We start from the raw sequence: 17,410 nt of genomic DNA, 5'->3' as shown, positions 1-17,410 counted from the left end.
GCCCGCGGCCCCCGCCCCGCGGCTACGTCCGCCGGGGCAAGCGGACAGACCGCGGCGGCCCCGGAGTTTGCAGGGCGCTCTCCGCCTTCCGATCGCTCTCGGGGAGTTTGTGCAAACCTTCCGGAGTTGGGAGGACCGCGGGGGCAGCCGCGAGTCCCGGGAGCCCGAGGGCCCGGGTGGTTGCCCGGGGCTCTCCTACCCCGGCAGTCCCCGGATCATGAAGGCGCTCCGGGCGGTCGCCGCTGTGTCTGCGTGTGTTTGTGGGCGAACTGGAGATAGCACACTAACGACCCGGACCAACTTGGGGTGGACTGGGAGGCAGGAAAGCTGCAGGTCTTATGAATGGTGTTGTCGCCTCCTCTGCGTGGAAAGCCGAGGCGGGCGGAGAGGCGGTGTGGGGCTCCCGGCCCGGGCGAGGGGCAGGTGCCTCTGGCCGCCTCGGGGAGACTTTGAGCGGACGCCCAGATCCGGGACAGAGGGGGGCGGCTGGGCCAGGACTCGCGGGGGCCAGTCCCCGGGTCCGATAACCAATTCCTGCCTGCCTTCCTCCTCATTTTCATCCTGGCTTCCTTCCTTCCAGTCGGTGGAACTGTTAAGCCGCCAAGTCCGCTCGCGATCGCAGAGCCTGGGGTGGCCCCAGAAAACTAGTGTCGCTTTAAAAGGGGTACGTTGGCAGTGATGTTGGGAGAGGGTGGCTCCCTCCGTATCGCGGCGCGACGTGGGCTCGGGGTCCGCGCTCTTTCGACCAGGACTTCCCCGCCCGGCTGGAAGCCGCCGACGAGGGGAGGGGGAGGTGCGGGTGGGAGACGCTTCGTGCCGGATTCTCCCCCGTGCGCGGCAGATGTCGACCCTGGGTCTGTCAACTCCGCGCACCCGCACCCTCAGCCCAGGCTCCTCCTGGAGTTGAACACGGGCGCGCACCGGGGGGCGGTAGCGGGGGCTCCTAACGCAAAGGAACGCGCAGGGAGAACCGGACGTGTTTGCACCAGCTGATCGCTCGCCAGTAAAAAGAAACAGGGGCAGGAATGTCCCAGGTCTCGGAGTTTTAAACACACATGTAATATTAAAGCTACCCTCAAGAGGACATTGCGAGCTGAGGCTGATCGAAGAGGAGCTCCCGGGTTCAGTTCTCGCTCGGAAGCTCGGACGTATACTTCACCTGAATGCCACGGCGTTTCACCTGAGAAAGAAAATGTTTTATGGCAGAATAAATGGGCGTAACTTCGCCGCATCCTTGCTCCGGGTTATTGGCGCCGCCACACCGCTGATGCTGTGAGTTTCTACTGAACCCGCAGCTGATTTGCAGTTTCCCCATTTCCAGCCGAAATCACGTTAGCAGGGCTTATGCCACCTGGTAAACTCAAGTTAGAGAAATCTATTTCACATGTGCGCCGGGTTTGTTTCCTACTGGGAAAGCCTTAGCCCTGTTACCCGGGAGCGCGAGGGCGGGCGCGGTATCTCGCAGCTCCAGGGTTCCCCTGCTCATTCCAGTTTTTTTGGACCACAGAAGGATGTGTGCTCGGGGAGGGCGTCTATCTAGGGTGGGGCTAGGAGTGGGGGCAGGGACGGAGAAGAGGGAAGAGAGTGGCCGAATCCCGGCTGGTTAGTGGAATTAGTTTTGAATTATACTTGTACATAGTATAATTAGAAACAGTTGCAATGTGATTTATTTGTAATTCTGTCGCCACACACACGCACACACGGCATACACACAACACCCCTACCTGCTTTTTCTACGTAGGAGTTGAGTGGTCACTTATAATTAGCCGTTCCTTTTTGCATCGCAAACCCTTTCCCTGGAGTTGTGGGGTGTAAACAATACCCTCGACCAAACCGATTCTCTTGCGCCCTGGACGGTTTTTAAACTCCTAATGCAGGAGCACAGGCGTTGTTATTGGAATACGGAAACCATCTGCCTTTATTTTTAAAAAAATAACTTGTTTAATAAAACATATTTCATTTGTTTTTAAAAGTTGCTGATCAAGAAGCAATACACACGTGAATAAATTATGCATGGGATAAATTAGAACAAAGCACAGAGACTCATCAAGCCGAAGGGATGGATGGTGGTGCAGGGAGGAGGGGATGCGGGGAGAATGGTTTAGAGAGCTATGTTTTTATCCTCATGTGTCCCTCCTGACAATGAAACGGAGCTGAACGACATTAGCATTTTCTCTGTGTGCGTTGTGAGTCTCTCTCCCCATCCTTTAAAAAAAAAAAAAAGCCAACACCAGGACGCCCCCTACAGAAACTGGTTTCACAAAGGTTTCCACTAGGATTGGGGGATAAAGTGGTAGTAGTTAACGCGCTGGGAAGAAAGCTCAGGTTTCACGAAACACCTATGTAGGCTCTGCCCACTCTGAGTATGGACCCTTTTTCACTATACCAGCTTTTTCCACATGGAATATTCAATAATTCAATTAGCTGGGGTAACTGGCTGGCACAATTTGAATCTCATTGCTTTGGGGTCTTCCTTAGGCCCCAATCTCATGAAGCCACATCTCCTCTCTTAGCAGTTTGGCTTTCTTCCTCCCTGTCTTTGATCTCCCCTCAACTCCCTTTCTTCTTCCTCCTTGTACCCCCTTGTTCACCCCCTTCCTCTCTGAAGCTGACAGCCTGGCTTCTCTCTCTGTTGTCGCCTTTAACATCTTATTACTGCCCAACAGGGTGTTAGAGGCAGAAACTGGAGCCGCCTGGACTGATCAGATCACAAAGGGGACGCAGCAGGTGGCCCCACAACCAAGCAGTCACATCTGGACAAATAGAATTTAAAAGCACTGATGGACATGTATGAAGTGTAAATGTGTATTACACATTATTTAATTTAGCAGCTACATTGTCTGAGCGAAGATGCATGAGAGTAATCCTCATTTCTTATATATTCAAGCAAGATAAAGGCCATGCAGTGAAGTAAATACATGTAGGTAACAAATATGGATTTGATAAAGGTCTGTCTGTAAGCTAGTCATATTACATATTGTATTCTGGTTGATATCTGCACACTTGGGAAACAAGCTTTTAATATAAATTCTAATCTTAATATTGTAGTTCAGGTAAGCCACCTTCCCCCATATCTGCAATTTGCGCTTTAAACAATTTACTCTTTTATTAAGTTATCAAAACCCTGGTTTTGTATGCACTTAACTGGGAATGCCTGCCACCTTCTGCCAGACTTGATTATGCACATATGTATCTATTATTATAACTGCCTACTTAGAAAAGAATAACTGTTGTTATTATTTAATTATTTCATATAAACCAACAGGCTTTACCTCAAGTTACTATTTATTAATAAAGAATGAGATTAGCAATTTATTTTGTCATGCTTATAACTGTGAAGATACATATACATACTTATACTGAAACTTTCTTTTGTAGGAAGTTACCCTTGCTTGGAGGTATGTGTTTATATCCCTGTTTCATTATTAAGAACACAATAAGGTCAAACAGCAGGTCATGTATATAGATGGATCTCAGATCTTCATCTCTTTACACATTCTGTGATCTGGATACAGTGTATTCTAATCTAAAGTGGTTTTGTGCATGTGAAAGTTAGAAGCCAGACTTCACTATTGCTGTGGCACTCAGACATCAGAGAGGAAGGGGTAGGGGGGGCACATTCCTGGTTCTAATCTCCTCTCAGCTCTTCAACTCTTTCCGTTGGGGAGGGGGGATGTGGATAGGTACTAAGTGGAGAGTATTGGGGTTGGGACTTTGTGAACTTGCAGCCTTTTATGGACATTATTTTAGCCCCTTATGAAAAAGGACCCTTGGACATTTTAAGCCAACATATGCATAACAACCACCTTCTCCATCTGCTTCTGGTTGCCACTGTAAAAAAGCCCTAAGTTCTCCAATCTTCATTAGCACACATTATTTTTCAGTGAGATGAATGTCTGGTTTTGATGAGATACCCATAAAGGATGTTAATTTTTGCCAGACCCCAAGTGGAGGCATTGTCACAGGGTAAACCTCTGAAAATAGCCTGGCCTGCAGACCTCCCGGAGATATCCGAGATTGCCAGTGGAACAGGAGCTGCTCAGACCCATAAGGTGGGCTGGAATTCAGAGACAACTTAGTTGGAGACTTCTCATCCTTTGTGTTTTTGGAATCATGCAGGTAGCTGGATTTGGATACATCTGAGAAGGACTATAATGTCTAAAGCTGTTTCAGAGCAGTCTGCTCAGATCAGTGTAGAAAACCAAAATATCATGGTCAGCATGTTTTGTTTTGAGCATGCCCCAGAAAAAGAATGGAAACTGAGGCCCGTGTTTCTGTTTTCAAAATGCAGCCATGCTGCTTGTTGGGGGGTGGGAAGGCTGGGTCATAGAAAGACACCAGAATCCAGGCCTGTTTATTATCCCAACCTCTGCAAAGTAAGTTTTGTGGTTTTTGAGTGTTTTCAAAGTGACTAGAAGACAGAAATGTAGCCAAATGTGGCAAACCTCTGGCCAAAAAAATCCCACAATCACTGAAATATTTTTTACACAGCCATGAGGTCTTATGTAAGCATGACCCTAGTCTTAAATAGTCTTTAAATGTAAAGGTATTTAAAAAGAAAGATAAAGAGTGGCCTGGGGGTGGGGTGCAGAGGGAGGATGGATGAGTGGATAAAACCACTGTGTGGCCTGGAAGTCTGAAAAGATTATTGTTTAAGTGCAAGAGAGATGATATTATGATCCACTCCAAGTTCCAAAGTTTTGTGTGAGTGACTGGAGAGAGAGGAGGTGTTGCAGGATTTTTGTAATTTGTTTTTCTTATTGGTCCGGTTACTGGTGTTTCACAGTCTGTCAAACCATATGGATGAATGGAGCTAGCCTCGTAAAACTGTCACTGGGAGAAGGTTTTTGAAGCCTGTGATTTGCATCAGAGTTTTTAAGCAGCGGTTAGGAGGTGTTGGGTGGGGGTGGGAAAGAAGAGCAGATCGTGGAGACTTTCTAGGTTGTATGTTTGTGAATAGTAGTAGTGAGGGGGTGGGCGATGGCAAGGGAGGAGAGAGAAGCCTTGAGGAGGTTAAGATTTAGGGCCTAAGTGTGGAAGCAGGGAGGGGCGAGGGGATTAGGCTCAGAGCTCCTAATAATGGGGTTCAAATAGCCCACATTGAGTCCTCCACCACCCAGGCCTTGATTCTGAGCCTGGGGAACAATAATGACACATGTCTAATCCCCCTTTTGCACCCTCTCCTCCTTCCCTGAATCCAGGGACTGTGGTCATCTCAGGTTGCTGTGAAGTGATGAGTTCTTGTTGTTGTTATTCACCTTGAAAATCTGTTGTTTGTATTGTCTGCAATTGGAAGCTCCACTAGAAAGTTTTTCCTGTCCCCAAATTTTCACCTGCCATTGGCGTGGAGCAGTCTCAAACTCTGTCCCCCTTCTGTGTTTATTTCTCACAGAGGCTGGTCTTTTGTAGCTTTGGTGACTTCAGGGTAATAATGCAGGAGAGAAAGCTCTGGAAGAGGAATCCAGATTCTTGAGCTCTGCTCCCAGCCCCACTACCAACTAACTATGTGATCTTGGACATGTAACTTCTTTGAGCTGTGTATTTCTTGTCTTTAAGATGAGGATGATGCACCTTGATTGCCAAAATTCCTTTCAAGTCAACAACTTCCTGGCTCTTACTATGGTTGATTAGAACAGGGAGCACAGCTAGGGGCCAAAGTTCTGATTCTTTCTTGTTTTTAAAGTGTGGCACTAAAGAGGGGTTGTAAGACTGGGAGACTTTTCTGCAGTTTCTTATCCTCTGGTCAAGTCTTGCCACATAGGGCTCCAATTTGGGGTTCTAACCTGAATGGAGCTTCCTATTCCTTCTCAGGGACTAAGGCTGAGGATGAGATTGTGGGTCATTTAGAACTTGGGCTTTTCCTTTCTTTGAGTGTTTTTCTGCTCATTAGCACCCCAACCAGAGGCTTAGGAGAGAGGAAAGAGGAGCAGGAAGACCAATTGGCCTATTTTGATGTTTATAAGCACTCAGATAAAGTTTTTTTTTTTTCCTTTTTGTCTTTTTTCGTGACCGGCAACGGGATCGCAACCCTCGGTGTTGCGCCCGCACCTCGCTCAGCCAGTGAGCGGCCGGTCTGTATGTGGGATCCGAACCCTCGGCGGGAGCGCCACCGCACTCCCAAGTGGCGCACTGTAGCAGTGCGCCACTGGGCCGGCCCTCAGATAAAGTTTTTGAAAGACTGGGATTACTGAGAACATCTATCTTCTTTCCCCTTTTTCTTTTTAAAAAAGTGTTTGAAAGAAGAAGGGGAACCAAGCCTTCAGCCAATCCTCTGGATTTTATTTATCTACACTCCGTCTGGTCTCCTGCTCTACCATGCCATGCATTCCAATTAATGTGAAAATAAAGTGCTTATTTCACTTCAACTGGGACAGCCTCAGGTACCTAAATGTTTAGTGAGCTAAAGTAAGTGGATCTGTACTGATGTCTCACTGAGCTTCCTCTGGTGTACCCTGTGTGACCACTGAGGAAAAGAAGGTGCCCAGCAGACACACAGGGGCTGGCCCGCATCTGGGTAGGTATTAGTGTCTAGATCGGAATTCGTTGCCTCCCCTTTAGTTACATGCCTCCAAGCATCCCAGATTCCACTGGGCCATTGTTATCAGGCTTTTCCTTGGTCAAAAGGTCCTTTGGCAATTTTCTGCAAGCCTAAAGGAGGAAGATGGGGTTGCAAAATCCATCAGAGAATGCACAAAAGCTGGTGTGTAAATTATGAGACTTAAGCAAAACAAAAGAAAAGCAAAGTGGTCACCCTGACCTCCAACAGAGAGAGGCATCTCCTTAATATTTTTTATCATGGTAAAATACACATAATATACAGTGTACCATTTTAGTTATTTTTATGTGTGCAATTCAGTGGCATTAAACATTTGTAATGTTGTACAACCATAACCACTATCCATTTCCAGAATGTTTTCATCATCTCAAACAGAAACTCTATGCCCATTAAACAGTAATTTCCCCATTCCCTGCTTCCCACAGCCCCCAGTAACCACTGTTTCATTTTCTGTCTTTATACATTTGCCTATTATAAGCACCTCATATAAGTGGAATCATATAATATTTGTCCTTTTGTGTCTGGCTTATTTCACTTAGCATAACGTCTTCAAGTCTCATCCATGTTATAACATGTGTCAGAACTCCATTCCTTTTTAAGGCCATTGTATGTATATACCACATTTTGTTTATCCATTTATCTGCTGATGGACACTTGTGTTGTTTCCACCTTTTGGCTATTGTGACTAATGCTGCTATGACCATTGGTGTACAAATATCTGTTTGAGTATATGGCTAGGTCTCCTTCATATTTGGACTCTTTAAAATTTAGGGGCTACATTTCTAGATAGTACAGGCAACCCACACCTTAGAAACTTTACAGAAAATACTGATAGTATTATAGAATTCAACCTCTTCACCTCCCCCTCCATAGGCATATCAATGTTTTTGGGGGCAAATGCACTGTGAACTGGGAACCCAGAGACTCACCTCTCCCATCCCCAGCCACAAGGTTTGCATTCCCCTTGTACCCCATTCCCTTGAGGGCAGGGACTCCTTGTGGGGGTTCACGCACTGTGAACTGGGAACCCAGAGACTCACCTCTCCCATCCCCAGCCACAAGGTTTGCATTCGCCTTGTACCCCATTCCCTTGAGGGCAGGGACTCCTTGTGGGGGTTCACTGTTTGGGTTTGGGGGGTTCCAGGGGCTGTAGCAGTAGTAGTTGCCTGGTAAGGCTTGGAGTGAAGGTTCCCTAGGCAGATGTAGCTGTGCTGTATGACAACAGGGGGTGGAGGGAGCACTAGGATGACAGGATGACTTGAGAGTCAAGGGTTAGCAAGTCAGCCTGCCTTTTTTGTTTCTTGGTGGTTGGCCCATACAGGGATCAAACCCTGGACCTTGATGTTATCAGCACCACGCTCTAACCAACTGAGCTAACTAGCCAGACTAGGCCCATCTTTTCATACAGTAAGAAGGGCTTGTATCTCCCTTCTCCCACCCCCTGTGCCCAGCCCTGCTTATCCCACAATGGCCCCAAATGACAAAACATTTCAGAAGGTAGGAACTGCAAATGTGAGGTGTTACTAGGAGAATGAAAAAGTTTTCTGTAGCTGACTGAGGTCTTCTCAGAGAGTCAACAATACCTAATCTATTAAACATTTTAAATGTTAAAACTAGAATAAATGAAATGTTTCTGGCATTGCACATCATGTCTGATCATTGTTTCTCAGGAAATGCAAAGCCTTACTCATCTAGCCATGTGTAAACAGCCCTGGGATCTCAGTGGGATTTTCCCATTGTCTGGATTTGAAATAGGTGAGAGTATGAGCTCAAGGGAAGCCCTCACTTCCCATCACCAGCCCGGAATCGAGTCCACCCACAAAATCAGAGGAAGTGGAGACTCAGTGGGCAGAGAAGAGTGCTTTCCTGGGAAGTTGGGCTTGGGTCTTCTCTAGTCTCAGACTCTCCTTCAAACTAGGAAGAGAGAAAGAAGGGGTAAAGGTGGGACTGGAGCTTAGATCTGCTAGTGAACAAGGACTGGGAGCCATTGACATAGGCCAGCAACAAGAATGGATTCTTTAGTAGACTATGGAGAGCCTCACGGTGGGGTTCAGATCTCAGAATTACAGAGATATGTCTTGGTTACCAACCTTAGAAATGCTTCAGATTCAGTCTTGCTGCAAAGCTACAACTTTCCTTCACTTTCTAAGGGCAAATTAAGCAAAAATTTCATCCCTACTCCCATTACCCTCAACTGACAACCTTTACATTTTTGTTTGCTGCCAGTTGAGCTCAGTGAGAACTGTCTCAGCCTCCTTGGAGCTTTTGTTACCCTGTTCTGGCCACCATGGTTGCCAGCCTGTCCCTCAGAATTCCCTGCCTCTAGGAACTTCCACTCCAAGAAAATTCTCTGGTCTGTCTGTTTCTCCTTCTAGACCCTTGTTCTTTGGCAAAGTACTCGTAAACCAGGAGCCTGACTGCTCCCCTAGGCCTCTCCTAGGGAAACCACTGTCAGTTGGGGGGGTGGAGAGAGGGGAGGCAATGTGGTGCTGGAGATGGGGGGAGGGCAGGGTAGATGGAGCAGGGGGAGTGGAGAGAATATATTCTCTCCTGCTAATTATTTTCCCTGAGGACTTAACCAATGCAGAACCATCTATTATCGTGGGAGCACTCTGTGGTGGCTCTGCCTGTGATGAATGCTAAGTGGAAACAAGCAAGAAAAATTAACAGGCGGCTGCTTCTGTCCACCTAATTAAAATGCATATCCAAATGCATAATTCCTTATGTTTCCCCATGCACACACTCCCTTTCCAATCCCAATTTTACAGAGGAGAAAAAACACTTCCCCCCATCATTTCTCTTGATTATATTTTCATCAAGGAAGAATTGGAGGGTTTCTCTTAGAATAGAGAAGGGCCCGTTCTTCTACTAACACTTCTAAAATGGCCAGGTTTTGACTTAGATTGGGCCGAAAGGAGGAAGATGGGGTTGCAAAATCCATCAGAGAATGCACAAAAGCTGGTGTGTAAATTATGAGACTTAAGCAAAACTTCTTCTAACACTTCTAAAATGGCCAGGTTTTGACTTAGATTGGGCCGAAAATTCTGTGCTTCTTTTGTTTAAAATAAGAACCAAGAACTTTATCTGCAGAAAAAAAGGAGGAAGGAAGGAAGTAAAGAAAGAAAGAAAAGAAAAAGCGTTCCCACCTTTTCTGCTGACCATTTAGTTTTTTTTTTTTAAAAGATGACCGGTAAGGGGATCTTAACCCTTGACTTGGTGTTGTCAGCACCACGCTCAGCCAGTGAGCCAACCGGCCATCCCTATATGGGATCCGAACCCACGGCCTTGGTGTTATCAGCACCGCACTCTCCCGAGTGAGCCACGGGCCGGCCCCGTGACCATTTAGTTTTGAACTAAAAGTCTGGCTTGGATCAGCAGTGAGAATTTTGAAGGTCTTTTCAATCTCCTCTTCCCCTCTATTCCTTGACCTGATGTTGTACTGCCTACTCCAGTCCCCCCAAACAAACATAACCCAAGCTTTTGTAGAGAGATTTTAGAAGAAGAAGATGCATCTACCTTTGCAGATCAGGTAGACAGAAAGAAACAAAAGCCTCTGCATTTGGGGGCAATATCAGATGCGCTGACACCACAGTACCAAGTATGTTTCAAATCAAACAAACAATACCTTTGTCTTTATCTTCCCCTGCATTCACCCGGCTGATCATTTTCCCCCTCTCCCAAGAACAACTTTATTCAGTGGTCATAAAATATTTAATAAAACATGAAACTTAAGTCACTGTGTTCAATTTGCCATCACAGCCGTCTCTGGCAGGCCCCCTCCCCCGGCCAGCCCACCCCTCCTGAAGCCCCCGGACTGCCCTCCACGCAGCCCCAGCTGTTTATTTATCGGGGCCGGCTCAGCAGTGCATGGAGATTGCTTTTAATTAACTCTCTTCATTTTTTCCCAATCTTCAGGGAGCAGCAGTCCTTTAATGATTTTAATATTTTATCTGAATTTATATCCGCCTTATTTGTTGTTGTTTGACTTCTGCATTTGTTCTTCCTGAATCGCTTCCAGATTGATATATTGATTTGCCCCTTCCCTTCCCCCTGTTACCCCCAAGACCTTTCAGGAGAAGGGAGCATGGGTTCCAGAGAAGGCTGTCTTCCCCAGCTTCCCACTGTCTGCACAGGGAGAGGTGCCCCGTATTGGCCAGGGTGAGGGTTTGGATAGGAAACTTTGTCTTAGGACTCCAGTCTCACCTGACTCTTAGCTGAAGGAGTTTCTGAGCTTTTCACTTAAAAACAAAACAAAAACAAAAAAAAAAGAAAAATTCTGTATTTTAGAAAGTGAGGTCTCTGCCTCTTTTGTGCTTACTCCCTCTGTAAGGGAGTATCTCACCTGACTCTTAGCTGAAGGAGTTTCTGAGCTTTTCACTTAAAAACAAAACAAAAACAAAAAAAAAAAGAAAAATTCTGTATTTTAGAAAGTGAGGTCTCTGCCTCTTTTGTGCTTACTCCCTCTGCAAGGGAGTGAGCTGCCCTGGAGAGGTGGTTAGAAAATGGCTTCCTGGGTTTCACTGTGAGTAGTAGTTTGAGGTCTGTCTTTCCACCCAGCCCAACCTTACAGAGTTCAATGGGGTTTTTGGAGCTGCTGCAGGATGATGGCTTTAGGGCAGGGCTAGATGTAGGTTCAGTCGAGTCTTCATGCCACTTCATGTGTCTTTAGGTATGGCTGGAATCTGCTCAGTAACTGCTTGGGAGAATAATTGTAGGTACAGCCTGAGAGAGGGAGTGAGGTAGCACCAAAGGCCTTCTTTACCTGAGGCTGCCTTCTCTTTCAACCCTCTGTTCCCCTTTTCATGCCCCCTCCCAGAGATGGGAAAACACACAACCATCGACACGTCCTCCCAGCGAGTGAGGTAGCACCAAAGGCCTTCTTTACCTGAGGCTGCCTTCTCTTTCAACCCTCTGTTCCTCTTTTCATGCCCCCTCCCAGAGATGGGAAAACACACAACCATCGACACGTCCTCCCAGCACCCCCTCCCAGCCTTCTTTTGGCTGCAAAGTCTGCCTCTTCCTTATCAGCCCCAGTGATGTTGGACATGGGGGCTAGTTTTCAGGACCAGCTTGTTCACCAAATGCCCTTTTGGCATCTTGGTTTGGTGATGTGTCTTCAGGTTTACCCATTGCTAGGCAACTGCCAACCAAAGCTGGAACCTAATTGGTATTGCAGTGAATTGCCCTGGTGACTTGTATCCACATTTAGGGACTTTGATTTGTAATATTGGCTCTGGGAACAGGAAGCTAAGATATTCTTCCATGTGCCTTTCTGGAAAGAAATATTGGTTTTTAACATCTGGCCCAGTGCCTGGCACACAGTCAGTACAAACTGATGTTTGTTTGGGTGATGAAAATGGTGATTTCTTCACATCCCCTTGCACTGGAATGCTCTTCTCATCCCTTTATGTCTGTGAGGTCTGAAAATCGACTATGTCAGGCTAAGCTACATGCAGGAGATGAGGGAAAAACATGGCTTCCCCCAACACAGTCTAGTGTTCAGGCTACTCAGTGTCCTGTTGGGTGTTTCTTCTTTACCTTTCCTTGGCAATCATGAACCCTTTCAAGAATCCTACAAAAGTTGTGGATCATCTCCCCAGAAAAAATGCATAGAAGTATAAATACCTGTACATGAATTTATGGGTCCACAGAGCTCAGGGAACCTGTCTGTGGATGCTCTAGAGGTGCAAGGACTCCAAGGTAAGGACCTCAGCATGAGAGATGGGGTGAGCTTTGTATCCCTACTTGGAGAGACAGCCCTGGTCATACTTGCCCCTGTCGTCTCACCAAACTGCTTGTGGCTCCTCTAGGCAGCTGTTTGATTGTCCTCTAGCACATCCCCCTCTCCCCCTCCCAGTTGTGCTTGGTGCACATAGGCCTACTCATCTCCAGGCAGTGCAAGTGGCCTGTCTCCCAGTAAAGCCCTTGCTGACCCTCAGGTAGAATTGGCCACACCTGCCCTTGGCCCTACAGTGCTGAGCATACTCTTCTGTCAAAACCATTGAAATACTTGACTGTGGTTAGCTAGATGTAAGGCCCTGGAAGGCAGGGACAGTGGCTGCCTGTGCCTCTCTATCACTAGAATCTAGCCTAGCAGGCATTTAGTAAATATGTGTGGAATGACTGAGCTGATGAAGTCAGCAGGCAGGCACACTGCTCTGCCCACCTAAATGTGCTTCTAGCCCTTTAGCGTTGATGCATTTCGCATTCTCTCCCTTGATGGCAGGAGTTTGAGAAAGGCAGCAGAATGCCTCCCCAAAGATTCTTCAATTTCAGTTTCTTTCTTTCTTTTTTTTTTTTTGTTGGCTGGTCAGTCCAGGAATGGAACTCTGGACCATGGTGCACCATGCTCTAACCAGCTGCACTATCTGGCCAGCCCTAGATTCTTCAGTTTCAGGTGTTGGGAAGGAGATGCAGGCTTAGCCGTGCTTGCATGTAGGGTGTGGGGCTGTGACGCAAGGCAGCCCCACTCATCCTGGTCCTTTGTTTCTTGATCATGTCATCCTTGTAGATCTAAAAAGCTTGGCTTTCCCCCTTTGGGCTTGGGAGGTAAAGACAAAGCTTTTTGCTTTGCTTTCTTTCAGGGAATAAGTAACCTAGGGCTTGTGAATAGCCACTGATAAATCAACCATATTTTTATTCAGTGCCTACTATGTGCTTAGCTGTGTATGGGATTTCCTTTAGCCTTCTTTATATCTGGGACCTTTTTTGGTTTTTAACATGGAAAAGACCAGAAGATGCAGAGTACTATAAAGGTTTCACCTAGGTTGGGATCTAGTGAGAGTACACTGCCTGTTCTATTGAGCTTTGGAAGTGACTTTAGTCTAGTCACTGCTTTCAGATACATCTTCTTTGAGAGAATGCCTACTGTATACTTTCACAGTATCAATGCCTAGTCAGATAATAACTTTCCTTATGACTCAGTAGCCCAACCATATACAATGCACATAACTTCACTTGACAATGAAACAAAAAGGATGTCCTGGTGATCACGCAGGGACCTTTATCTCTCAAATCGGGAGAGATAAAGATATCAATCTATCATTGTAACTTTTGTATGTCCTCTTATTGCTTTGCCACACTCCGAATCATTCTGCATTGGGGGCTATTTGTTAGAAGTCACTACCCTGGAGAGGCCTGGCTCTGTGTCAGGAGGAAGATGTAGACCCAAGGAGAAGACTGATTCCTGGAGACAAGTTTTAGTTAGGATCCTGGTCTGCTAGACACCCTTCAGCATGGAAAGTCAGAGAAAATGCCGATGGTGCACAAAATATAGGCTGTTGTATAGAATTGTAGAGAAATATTTGTCATTTTAGGAAGGTCATATTACAGTGGCACCTACTCTTGAAGGTAACTCTCTCTCATTCCAGCACACAGCCCTTCCATACAGAGGTGCACCCAGGGCTGTCCAGTTCCTGATGCTCATTTCCTTTCTGGGAAGCTATCCCAGTATAACAGATACTTATACATATTCTGTTCTCATTTTATCTAATTACACAATCTCTGGGGGATGGGGAACAGGTTTGGGCCATTCAATTTTAGGTCAGTTGTGTACAGGGTAGCTGGGATGAGTACGGATCTATGGAGTTCTATGAAAGTTGGAAAGTTCCTGTAGTTCCCTGGCCCAGAGCACACCAGGGGGCATTATTTGCCATCTCAGGGGCTGGCGATCCCAGCAAGCATCAGGGCAGAGATGGAGCCTGGCCAGTTTGTGAGTCTGAATTTCAGAACCTTTCCGAGACTTAGCTAGCTCTTGCTATCCTTAGAGCAATAGGACTCTCGTTTTAGTATTTTATGATCTGCCAAACTGACCCTAACCCAATAATATTGTAGGTTATCACCCTACTCTGGTGATTCATTCTTATCCCTTACCTGGAATGTGTTCAGTTTCCTGAGAAGTACAGAACAAAGAAGCTCTGATTGATGGAACAATCTTTATCATTGCCCATTGATGCCCCAATTGTCTGTCTCCTTTACTACCCAGATGAACTGGTCTGGGTAATGTGAAAGTTCCAAAACATCTGCACATTTCTCTAAGACCCAGAGCCTGCAGCCTCAGGCAGCCTCATCTCCTGGAATCTCTCCTCCAGGCTCTACTGTAGCCTTTTAAATCCTCAGGAAGAAAAAGCCCCCTAGGAACCTTTTATTTTATTTTTTTGCTTTCTGCTTCTTATTGCATTTCTTGACTCAGAGCTAAACCACCCCAAGACCCTCTGAGCATTGCATGGAGGAATGATTCACTTCATGCTGAATATCAGGGTTCATACCTCCAACCTAGGTTTCCTTCTGACTCCTTATCCCCTTCATCCATTCCCCATTGATGCCTTTCTCCTTCCCCGCATGGTTGGCATCTTGATCAAAAAGCATTGAAGGGGCACAGAGGAAGGGAAGAGTCTTCTGGTTTTGTCCCCAAGGAGGGCCCACTCAATCTCATGGATATGGGAGTGGGTAAAGGGAAGGAGGAAAAGGACAAAGCTTATGTACAGCAAAGGGTGCCTCTGTGGGAGAAGAAACAGGGTGGGTGAGCTGCCACGGTGGTGAATACTGCACTAGATGATGGGTCCAGGCTGTGAGGGATCTGTGAAATCGGGAGGGAGAAAGCACTGGGTCCTGAGGTTGGGATGTCAGAGAGCGCTTCAGGGAGGAGCTGAGTTTGGAAGGAGAGTGGGGTCTGAGCAGGCTCGGTGGAGGGTCAAGCTGGGGGACTTTAGGCATGAAACGGAAGTGAACAAAGATTTGGAAAGTATTCGAGTGATTCCTTAGAGAATCCTCTTCCTTTCTGGGGGAAATAAGGCCAGTTAGGAAGGAATGTGTGGAGGACAGCAAACAGACCCTTTTGGCTTGATGGGAGTGGAAGGGTCCATGAGCACAAGGGAAAAATGGAAAATACGCCTGGGGCCAGGTTGGTCTGAGGTGGTTCTTTCTCGGAATACCCAATATCAGCATCAATTAAATAGTACGCAGTCATCTGGGCTCCCGATTGAGGTGGAGCCCCAGTTTGGCAGCCAATTCCTGGAAGTACTCAAACACTTTGGGGAAAGAAAGAGAGGAGAGGTTGGGGGTGTCATCCCATGTCCTCCAGCAAGGAGGATTGTCCACCTCCCGTCACTGTCCCTCGCTGAGGGGCTGAACTGAATCTTGGTCCTCAGTTTTTTTTGTTCTCTGTTCTGGGTGCATTCCAGGGCACCTCTCATACGGTATAGAGGTGAGGGGGAGAGGTTGGGGGTGTCATCCCATGTCCTCCAGCAAGGAGGATTGTCCACCTCCCGTCACTATCCCTCGCTGAGGGGCTGAACTGAATCTTGGTCCTCAGTTTTTTTTGTTCTCTGTTCTGGGTACATTCCAGGGCACCTCTCAGACGGTATAGAGGTGAGGAGGATACACTATGGGGCCCGCACTGGTGGGAGCCATGAATCCTGTCAGATATGGGGCAGCCCTGCCCAGCTGATGGTGGATTTGTTAAGGAGGGCAGACTTGCTGGGTAGAGCCCATCCAATGTCTTCCTCCCTTTCTATGCTTTAGTCACTATCCCTTTTCTTTAACCATCACCACCTATAAATGGTATAAATAAAATGTACAAATCCAACCCATGGTGGAAAATATAAACATTGACCTTTGTAGCTCAAAGCCTGGCACCCTAAGAATCAGTTTTCATGGTTTGAACAGGGGAGAACAAGGCTATATAGGTCTCTTAAAACAGTGTGTTTCCTCCTGGGGGGCTGAGGTGGTTTATTTGCAAGGTGGTACTTCCTCTCTCCCACCCAGGCACCCATTCAGCTGTCCACCTGCATGCTGGCTGCTCCCTCCTGCAGGCAGGCCCTGGGCCCAGGGAGCTGGCTCTCAGGGGGAGGCGGGGTGTTACACAAGTCCTTGGGGTTCCTCGGGGGTCTTGCACTCTTTATAAGCGCAGACTCTCCATCCTCGGTGTGTGTGGGGGCGGCAAGGGTGTGGTGAGCAGTTGCCCTGTGACATGTGGCTTGGGTGCAGGCTCTGGAACCAGAGAGTCTGGGTTCAAATCCAAGCACCATGACCTTGGGCAGGATTTCTAACCCCTGTGCCTTATTTTCTTCACCTGTAAAGTGGGAGTGATAGTTTCTCCCTTTCTAGGGTTGCTGGAAGAATTAAATAAGTTAATGTATGTAAAGTGCTTAGAAGAGTTGGCACATATTACCCTCTTAATAGATGTTTGCAGTGACCTTGTTTTTCCATCTGTAAAATGGGAAGACAGACTAGCTGATTCCCTGCCCACCCCCCATATTGGCATCTTAAGGAAAATGAGATAAAAAAGTAGGAGAAGCTCTGATTTTCTTAGAAGAAAGAAGTTGTAGAAATGTATGGCATTATTATTATTAATTTACTTTTTTATACTTAGAACAAAGTGCTAGAGAGACTTTGAGAAAGATTTTTCCATGGATCCTTTTCCAGGTGCCCAGATTATTGCATACTATTTAATTGGTGCTGATATTAGGTCCTTCTAAGAAAGAATAAGAATTTCAAAGATGCCCGTATTTCACAGATGTGGAAACAGAACACAGAGAGGTGAAGTGACTTTAATGTGACAGGACTCCTGGTGCATGATGCCATTCTCCACTCATGGCTGCCACATCCAAGGGGGAGGACAATGCTTCTTGCCTGGATGAGCTCTGCCCTTCCACAGCTAGAAAAGGGCTTGAAAGTCCTTCAGACCAAAAGGGGTGAGGGTTGAGGGTTGGCCTGCATGTTCATCTCCTGAGTCAGCCTGACACACTGCTGTCAGGGTGGTAGGTGACAGGCTGAGGCACCTTGTTCATTGGCCACCCTCCTGTGCTGGTTGGTGTGTGTATGAGTTCCCAGCACACGCTTTTGGTAGGCAGG

At 46.9% G+C, this 17,410-nt stretch overlaps 1 protein-coding gene across 2 annotated transcripts in view; it reads left to right on the top strand.

The window, feature by feature from the left end:
* DPF3 (D4, zinc and double PHD fingers, family 3) overlaps positions 1 to 17,410 on the top strand; it is a 202,692-nt gene that overhangs the window by 757 nt on the left and 184,525 nt on the right. The gene's annotated exons all lie outside the window — the stretch shown is intronic.

Source organism: Galeopterus variegatus, unplaced genomic scaffold (genome assembly GCF_000696425.1).
Source record: "Galeopterus variegatus unplaced genomic scaffold, G_variegatus-3.0.2 Scaffold101, whole genome shotgun sequence".
In the NCBI taxonomy this organism is placed as follows: Eukaryota; Metazoa; Chordata; class Mammalia; order Dermoptera; family Cynocephalidae; genus Galeopterus; species Galeopterus variegatus.
The sequence above is the reverse complement of the archived record's forward strand: the minus strand, read 5'-3'. Positions and strand labels throughout refer to the sequence as shown.